A 20,494-nucleotide genomic window follows, 5' to 3' on the forward strand; every position below is an offset into this window, starting at 1 on the left:
GCAGTGCTGGGCTGAGAGGTGGCAAATGGAGTTTAATGTAGAGAAGTGTGAGGTGATTCACTTTGGAAGGAAAAACAGGAATGTGGAATATTTGGCTAATGGAAAAGTTCTTGAAAGTGTGGATGAGCAGAGGGATCTAGGTGTCCATGTACATAGATCCCTGAAAGTTGCCACCCAGGTTGATAGGGTGGTGAAGAAGGCCTATGGAGTGTTGGCCTTTATTGGTAGAGGGATTGAGTTCCGGAGTCAGGAGGTCATGTTGCAGCTGTACAGAACTCTGGTACGGCCGCATTTGGAGTATTGCGTACAGTTCTGGTCACCGCATTATAGGAAGGACGTGGAAGCTTTGGAACGGGTGCAGAGGAGATTTACCAGGATGTTGCCTGGTATGGAGGGAAAATCTTATGAGGAAAGGCTGATGGACTTGAGGTTGTTTTCGTTAGAGAGAAGAAGGTTAAGAGGAGACTTAATAGAGGCATACAAAATGATCAGAGGGTTAGATAGGGTGGACAGTGAGAGCCTTCTCCCGCGGATGGAAATGGCTAGCACGAGGGGACATAGCCTTAAACTGAGGGGTAATAGATATAGGACAGAGGTCAGGGGTAGGTTCTTTACGCAAAGAGTAGTGAGGCCGTGGAATGCCCTACCTGCTACAGTAGTGAACTCGCCAACATTGAGGGCATTTAAAAGTTTATTGGATAAACATATGGATGATAATGGCATAGTGTAGGTTAGATGGCTTTTGTTTCGGTGCAACATCGTGGGCTGAAGGGCCTGTACTGCGCTGTATTGTTCTATGTTCTATGTTCTAATGTAGACCCTATGGACCTGGGAGAAGGAGAACTCCTTCTCTCTTGGACGCATGAACATCCAGGGGTCCGCTGTCCCCATCTGCACCATGAAGGTGTTCAACTCTCTCGCCATGTTTGATAGTTTCACCAATTCCAGGCTTGGCCTGTCCATCCGTGGGACCTGTACACAGTTAAAGTTCCCCCGCCCCCCCCCCCCCCCCCGCCCCCATAATGAGTCGGTGGGAGTCTAAGTCAGGGATTTCTGCCGTGGTTTTCTTTAAGAATTCCACATTGTCCCAGTTGGGAACATACACATTTACAAGGACCACTGGTGCCCCTTCCAAGACATCACTAACCATGATATACCATCTCCTTGGTCTGTACCCATCTTCGTCACCATGAAAGCTGTCCTCTTGTTGAGCAGTATGTCCACCCCACGAGCCCTCATCCTGTAGCATGATTGGTAAGTCTGTCCCACCCAGCTCTTTCTTACCCTCAGTCGGCCCTTCTACCTCAGGTGCGTCTCTTGGAGACCGTAAGACTTTTCAGGTGGGCGAAGACTCTGAGGCTGGATTCTCCGTTTCAGCAGCTAAGTGCCGGCTGAAAACAGAGCATTTGTGGGCGTTTTATGACTCCAAAATCGGTGCTGAAGCCGCATCGATTCCGGGACTGGTGAGGGGCTAGCAGTGGCACCAAGTGAAACACCCAGCTCCCGTGCCAAAAACAGCCGGAGAATGGCTGGGTCCTTGGCCGTGCATGCGCACTTCGTCAACCTGCAGCAGTCGCACCGGCCGTGAGCGGACCCGACCCGCCAAATGCGACCCCACAGGCCACCTCCTGGACACCCCCCACCAGTCCCCCCAGCCCTCACGGAAGCCCACCCGGCACACGGCATGGATCCAGGCCGAGTGTGACGGCGCTGGACGCAGTCCGCAGCCGACATGCCGGGGACCCGACCACTCAGACCACACGTCAACCGCACAGTTGGGAACTCGGCCCATCGGGGAGGAAGCATTGGGGAAGGGCCTTCCAGTGATGCCCCAATGCCGGTCCAATGGCGTGCACCGCGCAATGCGATGATGCCATTTCAGAAGGGGCGGAGACTTGAAAACCGACGTCAAACCGGTGCCGCCTCCGATTTAGCCATCGGAAGGAATTCTCCACCCAATTGCCAATTACAATATCGGCATGGGGCAACAGAGAATCCCGCCCTTGATCGTTTCACTGGGCCGTTAATTCCTCTGGCGTTCCAGGTGATTATCCTGATTGGGGGTTTCTGTCCCGCGCCCCTCCTGCGGAGTCAAGCATTCTTACTTTGTGGATGCGTCCCTGCACTCACGGGTTTCCCATTCTCCAGGGGCCGTCCAAGATGGCCATTGTTGCCATATTCACCATGTGGATGCGCCCCTGCACTCCGGGGTTTCCCTTTGTTTGGGGGCAATACAAGATGGCCGTTCTTGGTGCTCTTATTTCTGCTCTCCCCATGTGCACTCTTCGTAGCCAGCGTTCTACCTCATCCCCTCCTTCTAACCCCCGATTCTCCCCCTGGGCCAATCTATCCATCATGTCACCCCCTCCCCGTGCCCCTGTGGACCGCCCCTGCTATCCTCCACCCCCCCCCCCCCCCCCCATTGTCTTTATCCCGTCTTCTGCCCTATCTAGAGTTTTATCCCCCTCCTGCAAGGCACCCTCTTCACATTGGGAGCTGTGCTGCGCCCCCCACCCTTCGCCCATGGCTCCCTGTGTTAGCTTGCTCGCTAGTTTGGAGCCCCCCCGGGAGCAATCTTCACCTTACCCTCCTTCCTGGGACTCCTGACAGCCTGAAAACGAGGCAGCTCCAACCCGTACAATTGTCCTTTCTTTTATGAGTTTGTGTTCACTGCTGCTGCTGCCTTCCCAGCCCATGCCTGCGCACAAATTCATCCGCTTTGGCCGGTGCAGTGAAATAATGCTCCTTTCCCGGGAAGGTTGCTCAGAGCTTGGCCGGGTACAGCATCCCAAACTGTAGCTTGTTTTTATATAGGGCTGCCTTGACTGCATTGAAGTCAGCCCATCACTTGGCCAGGTCTGCTCCAATGTCTTGGTACACATGGATTGAGTGTCCCTCCCACTTACAGGACCATGTGTGTCTTGCCGAATTCAGGATCTTCTCCCTGTCCTGGTACCGGTGCAGATTTGAGATGATGGCCCGTGGCTGCTCACCAGTTTTGGCCTCGGCCGGAGTGACCTGTGGCATTTGTCTATCTCTGGCGGTTTGGGGAAGTTGCCATCATCACCAGCTCCTGCGTTAGGAGCTCCATCCACTGGCTAATAAGAGGTTAATCCTGCATGTGCCTCAGCGACCAGGCCTGTTTGGCTGTGACCAGCTCTGTCTCACTCTGCGTGTTCATCGTAATCTTGTTTTCCCTTTCCAGACTCTCGTTGATCCTGCCGTCTCGTCGGCTATTAGAATTATTTGCGGGCATGTCTTGGTAGCTGTGGCGATCTTGGAAGAGGGTCGGTGGGTGGGGGGTTTGCAAGTTGAGTGGCCTATTGCTGGGCTAAAAGTGTCAAATTCAAATTTCCAGGAGGACCGCCAACTTTCCTACATCCACTCAGCACATCCCTGTCACCAGAAGTCTGGCACATTAAAATAAAAACCATATCATCTGTATTTAGCAATTGTTTGAGGGATAAATGTTGGCCACTGAGGGGCCGTATTTAGCCTTCTTTGAATAGTGCCATTGGATCTTTTCCATTCCCCTGGGGGGTCAGCCAGGGCCTCACTTTAATACATATTCAAAAGACAACACATCGGGGCCATTACCTTTACATGCCCTGATTCATGCATTACTGTCGCTCAGCATCATTAAGAATGTAGTTATAACAATAGTTAGCTATTTTGAGCCATGGGACATTAGGCAGCTAATCGTGTGGATTAAACAGCTCAATCAGAGTAACCAGAATATTTAATGAGATGTGCTGTTAACGTGTTTTTGTGCAGCCCTGATATAACTTCTAAAATTGTTAATCATAAATTGACCTTGTATGAGATTGTCCTGTAAGAAGAAGATTGTCTCTGGACAGTTTCACCTCTTCTCTGCCGTCCTCTTTTTACTTTGCTTTTTCTCTCTCTGTATGTTTCGTGGAGTAATAGAATTGCTACAGTGCAGAGGGAGGCCATTCAAGTCCATCAAGTTTGCACTGACCCTCTGAAAGAGCACCCTACCTAAGCCCACTCCCCCCGAACCCCATAATTCCACCTAACTAAGGTGCAATTTACAATGGCCAATCCACCTAACCTGCACATTGTTGGACTGTGGGAAAAAAACGGAGAACCCGGAGGAAACTCACGCAGACACGGGAAGAATGTGCAAACTCCATACCGACAATCACCTAAGGTGGGAATCGATCCCCGCCACTGTGAGGCAGTAGTGTTAACCACTGTGCCAGTGTGCTGCCCCAAATCAAAATGGAGAATGTGGGCACCAACCCCACTACCTCTCACATGCGCTCTACCATTTGAGCTAATTCCCCAAGCTGGTTCTCCTACTTTCCCTCATTCCTGCCTTATATCTTTCCCTTTATCTCACAATAATTGTCTGGCAACTACTGATACATGAAAAAGAATGATAGGAAAATTGAGAGACAGGGCTGGGACGAGATAAGAGTTTCAGAACAGGACAAATGAGGAAATGGGGAACGCTGTTTCATGCATCATCCCAGAAAATGATCAAGCTATGGAATATGTGAATTTTCATTTGTTATGGGCCAGGATTTAGAGAACTCCAAAGTATATCATGGAGATCACCTGACCCATGACTTTTACTAGATTGTGGTATGGGGAGCACATGGCCCACTCTACAGGTGTGGTGCAGCAGAACTCTAAAAGTATTTTTTAAAGCAAAACAATATTTATTCTATGAACTCAGTTAACCTTTTTTAAAACATGTAGTGAGCATCTTAGCAACCATCAATTCAAATACAACCCCCAAAGAATACAACACTCTAAGTAATCCTTAAACTTTCCTTTTAACATCCATAAGACAAAAAAAACCTTTTTACAGAAGCACATCAGGTTTAAATTCTCGACTGAGAGCAGTTATCACTCTGAATTCACCAAATGATCTAGAGATAGTCATTAGATTGCAGAGAGATCAAAATTTCACCTTCTTTGGCTGGCTGCAGCTCCAACACTAAAACGAAACTAAAAAACACAGACACACCCAAACTTTTCCTCAAAGCGAAACTAAAAAGCAGAGCCAAAGCTCAGCTCCACCCACACTCTGATATCACTGCAGCCACTTGAACAGACAAACATTTTGTAAAGTAACATTCCCATGACACTTTATAAAAAGTATGTATATCGAACAAATTACACATCCGCAGTAAGATACAGTGTAGATACACTTCTTAACAAACTAGGTTGAAGCACTAATTAAATGACGAATTGAATTCCATAATTTCTGGTGCTCAAATCTTTCTCCATTAATCCACAATGCTACAGATGGGTGAAGCATTATATCAATTAACACTTATAATTCGGCAGTTTACACAATAAATATTACATAGACTGCTTCAAATTTCCTCCAGGAACAAAGAACAAAGAACAAAGAAATGTACAGCACAGGAACAGGCCCTTCGGCCCTCCAAGCCCGAGCCGACCATGCTGCCCGACTAAACTACAATCTTCTACACTTCCTGGGTCCGTATCCCTCTATTCCCATCCTATTCATGTATTTGTCAAGATGCCCCTTAAATGTCACTATCGTCCCTGCTTCCACCACCTCCTCCGGTAGCGAGTTCCAGGCACCCACTACCCTCTGCGTAAAAAACTTGCCTCGTACATCTGCTCTAAACCTTGCCCCTCTCACCTTAAACCTATGCCCCCTAGTAAGTGACCCCTCCACCCTGGGGAAAAGCCTCTGACTATCCAAACAGGTGCCTGACAAATGTGAACATCAGTATAAAGGTTTACTCACTAAAAGTGATCACTTAAAGCAAGCATTTCACAGCCTAATATCCAGTGTTGCTCTCATTCCCACAGAAAAGAAGTAAGGAAGTTTTGATTGCTAACTTAAAAGTAAATCCAAAGGGCTTCTACAGGCATAGTGATAGTCAAAGGGTTTTCAGAGGAGCAATTTGGGACCAAAATTCAGATGTTGGGTCCATATGATATGAAAAGAAAACCAAAACATTATTATTTTGTCATATTTAAAAATGGACTTTGCTGGACCACAAACAGATGGCTGCTATGTCACATGATTATAGTACAGGCCCTTTTATTCAGGGAGCTACCAATCAGAGTTACAAGATCAAAATAATTATTCTTTCAGCCTATGGAATCTCATACCTCTTGTACAGATTCCTTGTGGTCATTGGTAACAGTCGAAGTGCAAAGAACTGGCGCCCCACCCTGAATTATCACAAAAGCGAGAGATCAAAGCTTGTTATATCAGAAGACACACTAATAACAATCTTGACTCTCTCCTCGGGAGGAACAATGGAACTCTGTCCAGATGCACAGAAACTGATTGCCGAAGAAGTGTCTGGCAATGACCATCTCCAATAAGAGAGGATCTAACCACCACCCCTTTACATTCAATTCAATGGAATCCTCCATTATCAACTTCCTGGGGGTTACCATTGACCAGAAGCTGAATGGGCTAGCCATATAAATACTGTGGGTACAAGGACAGGTCAGATGCTAGGAATCCGGCAGTGAGTAACTCATCTCCTGACTCCCCAAAGCCTGTCCACCATGTACAAGGCGCAAGTCAGGAGTGTGATGGAATACCCCTCACTTGCCTGGATGAATGCAGCTCCAATAACACTCAAGAAGCTCAACACCATCCAGGGCAAAGCACCCCATCCACAAACATTCTATCCCTCTACCACCAATGCACAGTAGCAGCCATGTGTACCATCTACAAGATGCACTACAGGAACTCACCAAGGCCCCTTAAGCAGCACCTTCCAGACCCACAGGACAGCAGATACATGGGAACACCACCACCTGGAAGTTCCCCTCCAAGTCATGCACCATCCTGACTATAAATATATCGCCGTCCCTTCACTGTCGCTGGATCAAAATCCAGGAACTTCCTCCTAACAACACAGTGGCTGTACCTACACCACATTGACTCCAGTGGTTCAAGAAGGCAGTTCACCACCACCTTCTCAAGGGCAATTAATGAAGAGTAACAAATTCTGGCCTAGCCAGTGAAGCCACATCCCACAATAAAGAATTTTTAAAAACATGGGAAAGAGTTTTGTTTAGTAAACTCCTGTTGTGAACAGCAACTCTTCTATTATAAACTACTTCCAGATTCGATGGTGAACCATCAAACTGCGTAATAAGATTCTCTTATCTTTTAATAACTGATTTTAAAATACTGATTGGTTTATCTTCCAAAAGAAACACATATTCCTCTTCTTTGAAATTATTACTGTGCCTTCGATATTACAAGATTCAAAGGGCGCTTATTAGTTTATAGAATTCCATAAATCAAATGAGAAAGCAATTTTTGAAATTGCTGCTAAAGAAAGAAAACTATAATTTCCTTCAATGTTGAACATGAAAAGGTTTGAGAGTATCATAGAATCCCTACAGTGCAGAAGGAGGCCATTCAGCCATCAAGTCTGCACCAACCCTCTGAAAGAGAACCCTACCTAGGACCACGCCCCCACTTGATCCCTGTAGTCCAGTAACCCCGCCTAACTTTAGGACACTAAGGGTCAATTTAGCCAATGCACCTAACCTGCACATCTTTGGACTGTGGGAGGAAACCAGAGCACCAGGAGGAAACCCACACCGACAAGGGGAGAAAATGCGAACTCCACACAGTCACCCAAAACCGGAAATGAACCCGGGTCCCTGGCGTTGTGAGGCAACAGTGTTAACCACTATGCCACCATGCCGCCCTACAATAATAGCCCTCCAGTGACATTGCTCTTAGTCACATAGGGGCACAGGCTGAGGGAACAAGTGGAGGAGAATTCAATACACACAGCAAGCAGAACAAATGGGTGGAAGAATTGGGAGGGAAAGTTGATCTGATTTGAAGCAGGGCCAACCTCCTGGTCTGACAAGTGCGTACAATAAAATCTGAGGTAAAGATTCAGAATAAATGCATTCCTGGAGCCGGCAATGGAGTCCAGAAAGTCTCAGGAATGGAGAATCCTGCCCAGTATGTATAGGAACTCCTGGTTTGGGACTCGGACAATTCATCCAAAATGTTAAGATGTGAAGACTGCAAGGGAGCACAATGCAGCACATTGTTTTACAGTACCTTTGTTTTCCTTATATATTACATTTCAAGTCAAAGTTATCATCGAATATACAGTTCAAAAGGAACTACTTTAAGTTTTGGGAGTTAAATATTGCTCTGAAACCGATAATTCAGTAGCTCGAATAGTCCTATACATTCTTATCTGTATATTCCCAATTTTCATCTCTTCTTTTGTTATCCTAGATCGATGAGCTAGAATGGGAAAACTAGTTTCCGTCACCTGCATTTATTGTGTGAAATGTAAGTTGCAATGATTAAGACAAGGTTTAGTATTGGTCCAGTCAGCATCCTAACTAATGTTCTCAAAGGAAATCCTTTTTGAAATAACAACTGAAACTAGCTATTGTTTTGTTAAAATAATCTTTCACTTGCATCATAAATAAAAGGTAGTCTGCATCCTTTTGATCACGAGCCTGAAACTTATAAACTTACTGACTTTAATTCAATACAAAAATTTACACCTATAATTTTCATAATATCCACTCATGTATATAATGAGATGCAGACAGGCAGTGATTGACACACAGGATAACCAATGAACACACACGACACATAACAACCAATCACCAGACAGGTGTCACCACTATAAAGCACACAGGGCATTAAGACTCTCTCTCTCTCTACAGGACACAGCTACTGAGATAGTAAGAGTGCACAAGCCAGTGAGCACTATCACCATGAGGTAGAGAGTTCGTCTGGTCAAGCCAGTAGGAGGTTATCAGTTAGAGTGAGAGAGTGTCAACTCACAGCAGACTATATACAGCAATCAGGAAGTTCAATAAAACAGTGTTGGACCATCTCCTGTGTCAGAAGCCTGTTTCTAGTTTCACTGCATCCAGTTGCAGTCAACTTGAACCAACTTACTTAACACATCAATAATAATAATCTTTATTGTCACAAGTAGGCTTACATTAACACTGCAATAAAGTTACTGTGAAAAGCCCCTAGTTGCCACATTCCAGCGCCTGATCGGATACACAGAGGGAGAATTCAGAATGTCCAAATTACCTAACAGCACATCTTTCAGGACATGTGGGAGGAAACCGGATCACCCGGAGGAAACCCACACAGACACGGGGAGTGACCCAAGTTGGGAACCAAATCTGGAACCCTGGCGCTGTGAAGCAACAGTGATAACCACTGTGCTACTGTGCCGCCCATAGCACGAGACATCAATATAGAGCCGACTACCAGATTAGAGGTGGATGGATACACAGGCTGGCAAGGTCTACCAAGAACATGGCAGCACTGCATTGGGATATCTCAACATATGTTGGGAGGGGGGGGATGAAGGGGATTTAAGGTTGCACAATTGTGGAGGGGAAATAAGGTTTTATAGCACTGAGGTTTGGTCCCAAGGTTCATCATATGGAGCAGAGCAAAAGTAATGGGAAGGGGGTGTAGCGCACAATGACTTACGAGAGAGACGAGTAGTGATGAAGTCGATGAGGCTTTATTAAGCGAGACTTGTCCCCAGCAGTTCAGCAACAGAATGAAGCGGCGGGGAGAAGCTCAGGTTCTTATACTCCGCCTTCAGGGCGGAGCCAGGAGTCAACAGCCAACCAGGACCCGGGATCTGTCAGCCAATAGCATCACGGCTTCACAATCCCACATGACCCCTAATACATACCACCACATTCACCCCTTGTTAAAAAGGAACCCGGCGGGGTGGTGGTTCGCATGGTGGTAGGGGTTTACAAGGCTGGTCCTGGGAGGAAAATTTTGGGCATGTTACTACAGTTTTAGCCCTACACTGGGCTATGTACAAAGTTTGTGAAACTATTTACAATATTAGTAAGAGAAAAACATTTTTTTTTGTTACAATCCAACAACATTCTTGGTGTCACGCCGATGCCACGAGTCGAGCGGGCGGTCTGGTCTTCCTCGTCGATCGCCTCAGCCCCGGTGGTGGTGCAGGTGCTTGTTCAGGCGTTGTCGTCTCCGGGAGCGTTTCGGTGTTCGTTCCTGTTTCACTCCTGGGCGGGCACGGGAGGAGGACCGATCCTCCCGGGAAGGGGGTGGTCGCGGGGTGCGCCGGTGGTAGGGAGGGGATGATCGGTGTCGGGGGGGTGTGTGTGTTGCCGGCGGACGCCAGGTCCCGCAGGGAGACCGTGTCCTGTCGGCCGTCGGGGTACGTAGGCGTACTGCGGGTTCGCGTGGAGAAGGTGAACCCTCTCGACCAACGGGTCCGATTTGTGCGCCCGCACATGTTTCCGGAGCAAGATGGGTCCTGGGGCCGCCAGCCAGGTCGGCAGTGACGTTCCGGAGGAGGACGTCCTGGGGAAGACAAGGAGGCGCTCATGTGGCGTTTGGTTAGTGGTGGTACACAGCAGCGACCGGATGGAGTGGAGAGCATCCGGGAGTACCTCCTGCCACCGGGAAACTGGGAGATCCCTGGACCGTAGGGCAAGCAGGACGGTCTTCCAGACCGTGCCGTTCTCCCTCTCTACTTGCCCGTTCCCCCGGGGGTTGTAGCTGGTCGTCATGCTCGAGGCTATGCCCTTGCTGAGCAGGAACTGGCGCAGCTCGTCACTCATGAAGGAGGACCCCCTGTCGCTATGGATATATGCGGGGCAACCGAACAGTGTGAATATGGTGCCAAGGGCTTTAATGACTGTGGCCGCTGTCATATCGGGGCAGGAGATGGCGAAGGGGAAACGAGAGTACTCGTCCACCACGTTCAGGAAGTATGCGTTGCGGTCAGTGGAGGGGAGGGGCCCTTTGAAATCCAAACTGAGGCGTTCAAAGGGGCGGGAAGCCTTGGTCAGGTGCGCTCTATCAGGCCTGAAAAAGTGCGGTTTGCACTCTGCGCAGATGTGGCAGTTCCTGGTGACTGTACGGACCTCCTCCACAGAGTAGGGGAGGTTGCGGGACTTTATGAAATGGTAGAACCGAGTGACCCCCGGGTGGCAGAGGTCCTCGTGGAGGGCTTGGAGACAGTCTATTTGTGCGTTGGCACAAGTGCCGCGGGATAGGGCATCGGACGGCTCCTTCAGCTTTCCGGGACGGTACAAGATCTCATAGTTGAAGGTGGAGAGCTCGATCCTCCACCTTAAGATCTTGTCATTTTTAATTTTGCCCCGCTGTGCATTATCGAACATGAAGGCTACCGACTGTTGGTCCGTGAGGAGAGTGAATCTCCTGCCGGCCAGGTAATGCCTCCAATGTCGCACAGCTTCCACTATGGCTTGGGCTTCCTTTTCCACTGAGGAGTGGCGGATTTCTGAGGCGTGGAGGGTTCGGGAGAAAAAGGCCACGGGTCTGCCCGCTTGGTTAAGGGTGGCCGCCAGAGCTACGTCAGATGCGTCGCTCTCGACCTGGAAGGGGAGGGACTCGTCGATGGCGCGCATCGTGGCCTTTGCGATATCCGCTTTGATGCGGCTGAAGGCCTGGCGAGCCTCTGTCGACAGGGGGAAGGTAGTGGTCTGTATTAGCGGGCGGGCCTTGTCTGCATACTGGGGGACCCACTGGGCGTAATATGAAGCGGCGGGGAGACTGCTGGGGACAAGTCTCACTTAATAAATTGTAGCGCGCAATGACATACGAGAGAGTCGAGTAGTGATGAAGTCTTTTGTAAAGGCCCCGAAGAATCCAGCACGAGTTTTAAGGATACAAAATAATAAAGTTTATTTACTATAACAATATATACATAGTCGTAGCAGTAACTTCCCTTGCTACCTTCTCCTTCCTCCTGGTTCCTGGACTGGCCAGCTTATTTATAGTAGGAGTTTCTCCGCCCCCCTCATTGGGGAAGTTCATACTCCCATAGGATTGTGGGATAATCATTAGTCCCCAGCCAATCGTCAGTAGGCAGGTTATAACATCCCTCCCCCCAAAGTCCAAGGAATCTACCGTAGGCCCTGGCGAAGGAAGGCGTCGAACTCGTTTAGCCGCAGGCCGGACGCCATTTGCACGCGGCGCTGGATCAGGCGGCGTATAACGAGACGGAGACCGGCGCTTCCGTGATGAACGGCGCGGTTGTACATCCACGGCCTGTGGACCCGAGGATTCCCCCTCTGATTCATCCTGTGTCTCCATCTCGGAGTCAGAGTCTGCTGCCTCCGTCATGTCAGCGTCTCTGTCCCCATTCGGTCCCGTCATGACCTGCGCAGGCTTTGAGTGAGGCACCAGTGGAAGATTTGGAGGACTACCTTCCCTTGTTTCTGGTCTTTGCCGCTGTTGAACTGAGCTCCGGGGGCGGGGAATCTTTTGCGGGGATGATCTTCTGGACCGGACGTGGTCTACATGTTTTCGCTGGAGACGACCCTGGGCTTGCACTTGGTACGATATAGGGCCCGTTTGGCGAAAGATTACCCCAGGAACCCATTGGGCACCACCAGCAAAATTCCGCACGAATACTGGGTCACCGGGCGCAAACTGCCGAATCGGACGATGCTGAGACAATCCCGGTCCCTGCCGGTCTTGTGTGCGGCGTACTTTTGCGCCAATGTCCGGGAAGACCATACTAAGGCGGGTGCGAAGTCTCCGGCCCATTAGGAGTTCTGCGGGAGCTACCCCAGTCACTGTATGGGGGGTGGTCCTGTACGTAAACAAAAACCGAGCCAGTCTCGTGTCCATTGATCCGGAAGACTGCTTCTTTAGGCCTCTTTTGAATGTTTGCACTGCACGCTCTGCCAACCCATTTGAAGCCGGGTGGTAAAGGGCAGTGCGGATATGGCGGATGCCGTTCATCTTTGTAAACCTAGCAAACTCCTCACTCGTGAATGGAGTGCCATTATCCGTGACCAGCACCTCGGGGAGGCCATGCGTGCTAAATGATAAACGCATTTTTTCAATTGTTGCGCAGGACGTTGTCCCCTGCATCTTATGCACCTCCAGCCATTTGGACTGGGCGTCAATTAGTAGGAGGAACATGGATCCCTGAAAAGGGCCTGCGAAATCTGCATGTAAGCGTGCCCAAGGCCGCCCTGGCCATTCCCAGTGATGTAGGGGCGCGGCCGGCGGAAGCTTCTGATGCTCCTGGCAAATGGAGCAGTTTTGGGCCACCTTCTCAATGTCGGTGTCGAGGCCTGGCCACCAGACATAACTCCGGGCCAACATTTTCATCTTGGTCACGCCCGGATGCCCATTGTGCAAGTCTGATAATATCAGCTCCTGGCCTTTTTCCGGGACAACCACACGCGTCCCCCACAAGAGGATGCCGTCTTCCACGCTGAACTCTGACAGCTTGGAGGAAAATGCCCGTAACTCGCCTGGGAGCTGTCTATGCTGCCCACCATACAGGACTATGTGCCGAACCTTTGACAGGACTGGCTCCGTCTGGGTCCACTCACGGATCTGTGATGCCGTGACAGGCAAGGTGTCCATAAAATTTAGGGTTGCGACCATCTCACCGGTCGTGGGGGTCGACATGGGGCCGGTCGATAAAGGCAATCGGCTCAGTGCGTCGGCATTTGCTATCTGCGTACCTGGTTTGTGCTCCAGAGAATACTCATATGCAGCAAGCAACAAAGCCCAGCGCTGGATCCATGCAGAAGCAATGGGCGGTATCGGCTTATCCTCTCTGAAGAGTCCCAGCAGGGGCTTATGATCAGTCACGATAGTGAAATGGCGGCCGTACACATACTGGTGGAAGCGTTTCACCGCGAAAACCACTGCCAGGCCCTCCTTCTCGATCTGCGCGTACTTCTTCTCCGCTGCAGTCAATGTGCGGGAGGCGAAAGCTATCGGTCGCTCGGCCCCGTTCTCCATCTTGTGGGACAGGACAGCCCCAATACCATACGGGGATGCATCACATGTGACGAGCAAAGGCTTTCCCGGATCATAGTGGGTTAGTAACCCAGATGACGACAATTGTTGCTTTACCCGCCGGAAAGCAGTTTCTTGCGGCTGACCCCAAACCCAGGTGTGATTTTTCTTTAGCAGCAGGTGTAAGGGGGCCAGCGTAGTTGCCAGATTGGGGAGGAACTTCCCGTAATAGTTTACGAGACCGAGAAAAGAACGAAGATGCGAAGTGTCAGTCGGGGTGGGGGCATGTTGAATTGCACGCACCTTCTCTGCGACGGGGTGCAGACCCTCGCGGTCCACCCGATAACCTAGGTAGACTACTTCTTTTGCCTGAAATACGCACTTTGTGTGACGTAAACGGACTCCAGCCTCCGAAAGGCGTTTAAGGACAGCCTCCAGATTTTCCAAATGCTCTTGCTCCGACGTCCCTGTAATCAACACGTCATCTAGGTAGACAGCCACACGTGGTAAACCTCTCAAAATGCCCTCCATAACACGTTGAAAAATTGCGCAGGCAGAGGATACTCCAAAGGGCAACCGTGTATATTCATACAGGCCCCGGTGTGTGTTAATTGTTACATATGGTCGGGAGGCAGGGTCCAGCTCCAACTGCAGGTAGGCGTGACTCATATCTAATTTTGTGAATGAGAGTCCGCCTGCAAGTTTCGCGTAGAGATCCTCTATGCGAGGCATTGGGTATCGGTCGAGTCGGGAAACTGTATTCACTGTAAGTTTATAGTCGCCACACAAGCGAACTGTGGCATCTGGCTTCATTACTGGCACAATTGGTGCTGCCCAGTCAGCAAAACGGACAGGCCTGATAATACCCAAACTCTCCAAACGAGTGAGCTCCCCTTCTACCTTCTCGAGCAAAGCGTAAGGCACTGGGCGCGCCCGGAAATAGCGCGGTGTGGCTCCTGGTTCAACTTGGATACGGGCTACGGCCCCTTTTATTTTCCCCAGACCAGGCTGGAATACCTCTGGGTCTCGTCCTAGCACCTCAGTCAACCCTCCAGAGGATGTGCTGCCATTGCAACCGCAAATGGCGCAACCAGTCCCGACCCAACAGGCTGGGCCCATGGCCACGCACTACGATAAGTGGGAAACGCCCCTCCTGGCGTCCATAGACAACAGGGGTCATTGTAGTTCCTGCAATGTCCAGTGGTTCCCCCGTGTAGGTGGCCAACCTGGCCTGTGAGTCAGTTAGTGTAAGGGTCTGTATACCCTGCTTGATGCGGTCGAATGTCCTCTGGGCGATCACGGAGACCGCTGCGCCAGTATCCAACTCCATCTCCAGCGGGTGGCCATTGACCCGTACTGTCACCTTAATGGGGGCCACACGGGGAGCTGCCACACAATGCAGCTGCAGGCAGTCGTCCTCCGTCTCCACGTCCTCAGGGGTGGTCGCCGCAGGTTCATCCACATGGAAGGTACGGCCTCTGGGCTGGTCCCAGTTACGGCCCCTGGGCTGGTCCCAGTTTCGGTCGGAACGACGGCGCCTCTGGCGTCCCCAGGACCGCCGTCCGCGACGGGGTCGGCGCCTACAAGTCTGACACGGACATGGCTCCTCATCCATTGGCTCTGGAGAAGGCTCCCTTCGGGGAGGAATGTCCGATGGCCACTGGCGTCGGTCTGGTCGTTGCCTCGCCCAAGGTACCGCAGGAGTGCGGGGGGACGTTTTTGGGCGGAAAGGGTTTCGCCCCAAGGCATGCACTTCCATTCCCTGTAGCTCCTGTACTCCTCGCTCTGCGCTCTCTCGGGACAAGACTATTTGTATTGCCTGTTGAAAAGTCAATGTTGGCTCCGCTAACAACTTTCTCTGGGTGGCCGCATTGTTAATACCGCAAACCAAACGGTCGCGTAACATTTCTGACAAGGTCTCACCATAGTCACAGTATTCCGCAATCCCGCGTAGCCTGGATAAAAAATCGGCAAGGGATTCTCCAGGGGTCCTCTCAGCGGTATTAAACCGGTAACGCTGGACTATCGTGGACGGGGTTGGGTTAAAGTGTTGCCCCACTATATTCACAAGTTCGTCAAACGTTTTGGTGTCCGGCGCAGCTGGGTACGTAAGGCTCCTAATCACCCCAAACGTATGCGGCCCGCAGGCGGTGAGCAATATGACCACCTGGCGCTCGTTTTCAGTGATATTGTTTGCCCGGAAATAGTAATGCATCCGTTGTATGTACTGGTTCCAGCTTTCCAGCGCAGCATCAAAAACATCCAAACGTCCGTACAGAGGCATGGTATAATAGAAAACAACTTCCAACCTGTATCCAACAAAAATCCAGGGAGGTGGCTTCAGCAGTGTAGACAGCTATTCACTTTTACCTTCGTCGCCAGTTTTGTAAAGGCCCCGAAGAATCCAGCACGAGTTTTAAGGATACAAAATAATAAAGTTTATTTACTATAACAATATATACATAGTCGTAGCAGTAACTTCCCTTGCTACCTTCTCCTTCCTCCTGGTTCCTGGACTGGCCAGCTTATTTATAGTAGGAGTTTCTCCGCCCCCCTCATTGGGGAAGTTCATACTCCCATAGGATTGTGGGATAATCATTAGTCCCCAGCCAATCGTCAGTAGGCAGGTTATAACAAAGTCGATGAGGCTTTATTAAGCGAGACTTGTCCCCAGCAGTTCAGCAACAGAATGAAGCGGCGGGAAGAACCTCAGGTTCTTATATTCTGCCTTCAGGGCGGAGCCAGGAGTCAACAGCCAACCAGGACCCGGGATCTGTCAGCCAATAGCATCACGGCTTCACAGTCCCACATGACCCCTAATACATACCACCACAGGGGGTAGTTGGGGTTGGAGGAGCTGGGAGGAGCATGCAAAACCTGACTCATGAGGATATTTCTGGCATCTCGCAGTACTATGCAGGAGCAGGTTGATCTGTGGTCTGCCATTACTGGGGATTGTCATCCCACTGGTAACAATGCATTGGGTTGAGGATTCTGGGTCTGTACTCGTTGGTACGGTTGAGGACTGTACTCGTTGGAGTTTAGAAGCATGAGGGGGGATCTTATTGAAACTTACAGGATACTGCGAGGCCTGGATAGAGTGGAGGTGGAGAGGATGTTCCCACTTGTAAGAAAAACTAGAACCAGAGGACACAATCTCAGACTAAAGGGACAATCTTTTAAAACAGAGATGAGGAGGAATTTCTTCAGCCAGAGGGTGGTGAATCTGTGGAACTGTTTGCCGCAGAAGGCTGTGGAGGCCAAATCACTGAGTGACTTTAAGACAGAGATAGATAGGTGCTTGATTAATAAGGGGATCAGGGGTTATGGGGAGAAGGCAGGAGAATGGGGATGAGAAAAATATCAGCTATGATTGAATTCCAGAGCAGCCTCGATGGGCCGAGTGGTCTGATTCTGCTTCTATGTCTTATGGTCTTATGGGTTTCCAGCACCTTGCTTGTTTGTACATTTTGTGAAGTAGATTCCTTGGGCGGGATTCTCCATTGCCTGATGCCAAAATCGCAAAACGCGATTGAGCGGAGACTATGTTCCGATGCTAAAATCGCCACCGATTTGATGGAAAATCGCATTTCTCCGCCACCTCGACAATGGCGTCAATATGGTCCAGGGGGCTTCTGACAGGGTCGGGGGGAATAGCGGGATGGCCAGGAGGTGGGCTGTGGGGTCGGGGTGGACGGGCACAGAACACCATTGCCGCAGCCAACAAGGCAGCCATGCAGCTGCACACACCGTTAACAGGCCACTGTGAACATAGGGCCATGGGCCGTATTGGTGTCCTCCAGACCACCCCCTAGGTGCCCTTTAGTTGCAGCTGACCCATCAGCTGTATGGGTACACTCCAGTACAACCAGTGTGTCTTGTTGGCTGGGGTGAGTGTGTGTGGGGAGTGTAATGTGAAAATGCGGCTACAGCTTGTCAGCCTCCCAAGTGTCAATCACGGACCCGTGAATCCCGCACCATTTTGTATTGGAATCGATTGTGTTCCACTTGGCGCCAGTGTTAGCCCCTCCACCGTCCACGAATCCTGGGCGAAATTCTCCCCCAACGGCGGGATGCCCGCCGACTGGCGCCAAAGCCGGCGCAAATCAGAAGGGCATCGCGCCGGCAAAAAGGTGCGGAAGTCTCCGCATCTTTGGCGGCCTAGCCCCAACATTGAGGGGCTAGGCCGACGCCGGAGGGATTTCCGCCCCGCCAGCTGGCGGAAATGGCGTTTGTTGCCCCGCCAGCTGGCGCGGAAATGCGGCGCATGCGCGGGAGCGTCAGCGGCCGCTGTCAGTTTCCCCGCGCATGCGCGGGAGCGTCAGCGGCCGCCGAAAGTTTCCCGCGCATGCGCAGTGGGGAGAGTCTCTTCTGCCTCCGCCATGGTGGAGGCCGTAGCAGAGGCGGAAGGGAAAGAGTGCCCCCACGGCACAGGCCCGCCTGCGGATCGGTGGGCCCCGATCGCGGGCCAGGCCACCGTGGGGGCACCCCCCGGGGTCAGATCGCCCCGCGCCCCCCCCCAGGACCCCGGAGCCCGCCCACGCTGCCTGGTCCCGCCGGTAAATACCAGGTTTGATTTACGTCGGCGGGACAGGCAATTCCTGGGCGGGACTTCGGCCCATCCGGGCCGGAGAATCCAGCGGGGGGGTCCCGCCAACCGGCGCGGCTGGATTCCCGCCCCCGCCCAATCTCCGGGAGCGGAGACTTCGGCGGGGGCGGGGGCGGGATTCACGGCGGCCAACGGCCATTCTCCGACCCGGCGGGGGGTCAGAGAATGACGCCCCCTGTGTCTGCATCAACCCTTACTCTAAGAAACGGAGAATCCTGTCCCTTAATTCTGCCCTTTCTTGAGAGTTGAGCAATCCCTGCGTCTAGGGATATGGTGAGAAGTGAAGGACCAAAATTTGTACTACTGCCTCGCCTCCAGCCACTTTGACCCACCCTGACCTCTTGCCTGCTTTTGGGATCAGCTGTGGCCAGAAGCCAGTGAACAGTGCTGTACATGGTTTAAGCTGTGTTGAAGTGGGAAGCAAGAGGTCCATTGTCATACCATCAGCTTGCTCATCATACAGAATCGCAGGATGAGGGTAAAAATCTTCTCGATTCTTTTATGAGGTGCTATGGATCTGGAGTTGGCATGGTCTCGCCAATGGACCACGCTTCGGGACATCCTTTCCTACTACCTCATACGCTGCAGGAAAGGATGTCCTGAAGCGTGGTACATTGGCGAGACCATGCAGACGCTGTGACAACAAATGAACGGACATAGCGCGCGACAATCACCAGGCAGGAATGTTCCCTTCCAGTCGGGGAACACTTCAGCAGTCAAGGGCATTCAGCCTCTGATCTCCGGGTAAGCGTTCTCCAAGGCGGCCTTCAGGGCGCGCGACAACGCAGAATCGCCGAGCAGAAACTTATAGCCAAGTTCCGCACACATGAGTGCGGCCTCAACCGGGACCTGGGATTCATGTCGCATTATATTCATCCCCCACCACCTGGCCTACAAAATCCTACCAACTGACTTGGCTTGACACAATTCACACCTCTTTAACTTGGGGTTACCCCATCTCTGGATCTGTAAAGATTTAATCACCTGCTAATGCTCGTATTCCAAGCATTGTCTGGCAACTTTGAATCTGTCTATATATATGTTTCTGGAACATACCTCTTCATTCACCTGAGGAAGGAGCAGCGCTCCGAAAGTTGGTGACATCGAAACAAACCTGTTGGACTTTAACCTGGTGTTGTAAGACTTCTTACTGTGCTCACCCCAGTCCAACGCCGGCATCTCCACATCAATATCCAATGTAGTGATCAGAATTTCCGACTAAACTCCACTCGAAGTTTAGCTACTTGTTTTTCTAATTTTTAATCAGTAAAAATGTCCATCTGTTCATGTGCTATTTATCTCTATTTTAACTGAATCATGAAAATAAATGATTAGTGTTTTTATGAATAAATTGGCATATGTGCACAAGTAAATATGTAAAGTATAATTGTTGTCAAATACTCAGTAAAAGTAAGTGCTTTAATTATCCCCTCTCTCCCGCACATTTAATGAGCCAACCTCTCTCTTCCTAATGAAAAGTGAGCACGCTTTAATGGTTTCCGGTGAGAGTTTACTTCAAGAAAACATCTGAAATTCAGCCTGTTTGCAAATTATAATGGGGGGAGTTGATACATTCTGATGCAGTTCAAGGCAAGGAGATGCTGGGAAACATTTCACATATGCAGGTTACAACATCCTTGGAAGTGCAGGTATAAATGCAATTGGCGACTTCGTTGGGAAAAATAAAACAAAAGGCTTCTGAGAAAAACTGGGGTCTCCACTGTAAAAACTTCAATAGAAGTACTCGAGACACAAGACAATTCTGTTGGCAAATTTGAACACCCTGTGAAGTATGCAACTTCTATATCTAAACGATGTTAGAAACTTTGCTGCAGGTATTTTCTGAAATCGCTGGGGAGAAAAATGCCAAACCTAAACACTCTGCAGTGATTTCATTTGACTCAGTTTCTGATTCTTATTGGCAGATTTTCATTGCTGCTCATAGTTGCTGAATTCTGCTTTGTTCCACTGGAAAGTTTTATACTTCTTGATGGACACAGATTCTGGGCGAGATTCTCCAACCCCCCGCCGGGTCGGAGAATCGCCGGGGGCTGGCGTGAATCCCGCCCCCGCCGGTTGTCGAAGTCTCCGGCACCAGAGATTCGGCGGGGGCA

At 50.5% G+C, this 20,494-nt stretch overlaps 1 pseudogene; it reads left to right on the forward strand.

The window, feature by feature from the left end:
• LOC140428877 (uncharacterized) overlaps positions 1-6,342 on the forward strand; it is a 38,367-nt pseudogene extending 32,025 nt beyond the window's left edge.
• Positions 6,343-20,494: the final 14,152 nt, after the last annotated feature.

This window comes from Scyliorhinus torazame, chromosome 8 (assembly GCF_047496885.1).
Source record: "Scyliorhinus torazame isolate Kashiwa2021f chromosome 8, sScyTor2.1, whole genome shotgun sequence".
NCBI lineage: Eukaryota > Metazoa > Chordata > Chondrichthyes > Carcharhiniformes > Scyliorhinidae > Scyliorhinus > Scyliorhinus torazame.